Source organism: Homarus americanus, unplaced genomic scaffold (assembly GCF_018991925.1).
Source record: "Homarus americanus isolate GMGI-L3 unplaced genomic scaffold, GMGI_Hamer_2.0 scaffold56009, whole genome shotgun sequence".
Taxonomy (NCBI): Eukaryota; Metazoa; Arthropoda; class Malacostraca; order Decapoda; family Nephropidae; genus Homarus; species Homarus americanus.
Window position 1 is genome coordinate 2,002,461 of NW_024739542.1, and position 3,565 is coordinate 2,006,025.

Consider the following 3,565-nt stretch of genomic DNA (forward strand, 5'->3'; position numbering starts at 1 on the left):
AGGGATGGGGTTCAGTCCCAGGGTGCCTTACAGGGGACGAAAGCACCTTCAGGGGGGTTCCCCAGGGACGTCGACGTCCCCAGGGGCTCTACCACAGCGGTGACACCTTGAGGGGCCCTTCCCCAGTTGTGTCTCCTCAGAATTTTGCCTCTTTGGAGCGCCACTGCCCACAATTACCCTGCCAAGGGGCTGCATGCTATAGGCCTCAAGGCCCAGCTTCCAGGCTACTATGGGCCTCCTAGTCGCAGAAGGGTGCCTTTCCAGGGGCAGTGGGGTCTCTGCCAGGAGCAACAGCATGAGGGAGGGCCTTCCATGTATCTTGGCATTGCCCCAAGCTTCATTGTTTAGTCATTGCATTTTGCATTCGTCCAGTAATCCCTTACTTAACTGTGATTGGTAGAATAAGAAACGTCATCAAATTACAGCCAATAGGAAACAGAGCAATCAGTCAACTGGCCACCCCAACCTTAACTTTGCTGTTGCGGATATTTATTCTCTGACGACTATTTAAATTCTGGGAGATATGACGTTAAATATATACGTATAGCATTTTCATTAATATCGCAACCTGAACAATGAAACGGAGAAAAAATATCCAACAACCAAAACATAAGTTGAGATTGTTGTGCTAATTAGTGCTCTGTTTTCCTATTGGCTGTAATTTGATGACGTTTCCTCTTATTCCACCAATCACAGTTAGAAATGTAAAAAGATTACTGGAAGAATGCAATGTCGACAATACTATCTCCATTGTTTTTAGGCGCCTGCCTCCCTAGGAGTACCTATTGTGAGCCAGGCCTTGAGACCCTGTGAACAGTGGCGTCCCATAAAGACTGGGGGGCCTGTCTTCACAGGAAGGCCCTGTTACGCCATGCAGCTGGCACGGCACCTCTGGGAAGGGAGCCTCTGGGAGTGCAGATCACCCAGGCACGTGTGGGCGCCCCAGGCACAAACTTCAGGGGTCCACGCTGTCCCTGTGAGGCCCTCTGATCGTCAGCGCCCTAGCAGGGCCATAGAGGCGCCCGCCACCCCGTTTCCTGGGGGTCCCCTAGGGCGTTGCCGTCCCCTGAGAGGCCCATGTGGAAACTCAGCTGTTACTGGAGGAGGCCCTAAGAGCCTTGCACTTTGACCCCTGGGTTGCCTGTCCTAAGAGAGCCCCCTGGTGCATCCGCGCCCCTGGTGGATCCAGGCGCCTCTGACAGGTCCTTTGGGCACGCCCCGGCCCCTGAGAGGCCGGGGGCACCTCGGCCCCGCCTGGCATGACCAAGTGCTCCTCACAGGGATAACCCAGGTCAGGGTCCCTTACAGGGGCGGAGGCGCCTTCAGGGGTGTTCCCCAGGGGACGTCGGCCAGAGGCTCCACAAGCGACAACCTTGAGGGGCCCTTCCCAGGTTGTGTCTCCCTCGGGGTACCTCTTTGGGGCGCCACCCGCAATTACCCTGCCAAGGGGCTGCAGCGCCCCTATGGGCCCTCCCTAGGCCCGGCTGGGCTGCTATGGAGCCCTCCTGGTCGCAGAAGAGGTGCCTTTCTAGGGGCAGTAGGGTCTCTGCACCGAGGCGACAGCACCCAAAGACCTTCCACGACATTGCCCCCAAAAACTGTTTAGTTTGATCGTGCATTTTTGCATTAGGTCAGTAATCGCCTTAACTGTGATTGGTGGGGTAAGAGGAAACGTCATCGGAAATTACAGCCAATAGGAAACGAGCGTCAGTCCGGCACAAGCACCCCAACTTATGCGCTGTTGGATGTCTTTATTCTCGTTTCACTATTTAAATTCTGGGAGAGATGACGTTAAATAAATACGCCCATCGCATTTTCAATATGCTCTGCCTTCGAACAAAAATAGAAACGGAAAAAATATCCAACAGCAAAACATAAGTTGAGATTGTTGTGCTAATTAGTGCTCTGTTTTTTCCTATTGGCTTAGCAATTTGATGACGTTACCTCTTATTCCACCAATCACACAGTTAAGTAAGAGATTACTGGAAGAATGCAACATATGCGACACCACTATCCATTGTTTTGGGGCGCCGCCTCCCTAGGAGGACCATTTGTGAGCCTGAGCCTTGGCAGGAATCCCTGGAACGTGGCGCCCGATAGAAAAAGAGACCTGGAGAGGCCACCGCCTCTAGAAAGGGCGGAGTCTCCGGCAGCGGTCGTCTGGAGACTCTGAACCTTTCCACGGACCCTAGGAAAAGTACCTGGAGGCGCCCCCGTCCCTGGAAAAACACCTGGGGTCACCGCTGTCCCTGTGAGGGCCCATCGGGTGGCCAGCGCCCCTAGCAGGACCCATGGGGGCGCCGCCGTTTCTGTGAGGGTCCCTAGGAGCGTTGCCGTCCCTGAGAGGCCCATGGAAACTCAGCTGTTTCTGGAGGAGCCCCTAAGAACGCCGTCTTCCCTGAGAAAGCCCCTAGGTTTGCGTGTCCCTAGAGGCTGGTGCATCCAGCGCCCCTGGTGGATCCAGGCGCCTCTGACAGGAGTCCTTCCCCAAGGCACCGCTGACCTGGGGGCAGGCTTATTTTCAGCATGGCCAAGTGCTCTCAGGGATATGATTGGTGGAGCAAGATGTAACGTCATCAACATACAGCCAATAGGAGAATAGAGCTATCAGTCAGCACAACACCCCAACTTATGCTTTGCTGTTGATTCCTGCTTCACTATTTAAATTTGGGAGATATGACGTTAAATAAATACACCGCCCATCGCATTTTCAGTATTATCGCAACCTGAACAATGAAACGGAGAATAAATATCCAACAGCAAAACATAAGTTGGGGTGTTGTGCTAATTGATTACTCTGTTTTCCTATTGGCTGTAATTTGATGACGTTACCTCTTATTCCACCAATCAAAGTTCATTAAGAGATTACTGGAAGACTGCAACATGGACGACACCACTATCCACTGTTTTGGGGCGCCGCCTCCCCTCGGAGGATCTATTGTGAGACACAGGCCTTGGCAGGGTCCCTGGGAACAGTGGCGCACCATAAAGAGGCCTGGTGGGAGCCACCGCCTCTGGAAGAGGCCCTGAAGGCGCCACCACCGCTGGCAGGGTCTCTGGGAGCACCACAGTCCCTTGGAACGTACCTGGAGGCGCCTCCGGCCCTGAAAAGGCGCCTGGGATCACGGCTGTCCTGTGAGGGCCCCTACGGTTGCCATCGCCCCTAGCAGGGCCAATGGGGGCGCCGCCGTGTCTGTGAGGATCCCTAGGAGCTTTGCTGTCCCTGAGAGGCCCATGGAAGGGCCATTGAAGGCCGCTAGGATTACCGTTGTCCCTAAGAGCGCCCTTGGTGGATCCAGCGCCCCTGGTGGATCCAGCGTCTGACAGGTCTCCTGGGGGCACCGTCGACCCTGAGAGGGCCCTGGTGGCATGCCGGGCATGGCCAAGTGACCCTCATAGGGATAGCGGCGATCCCAGCTTCCCTTACTGGGACGGAAGTGCCTTCAGGGGTGTTCCCAGGGACGGCGACGTCCCCAGGCGCTCTACCACAGCGGTAGCACCTTCAGGGGCCTTTCAGAGGTGTGGTTCCCTCCAGGGTATCTCTTTGGGGGCGCCACTGCCCACA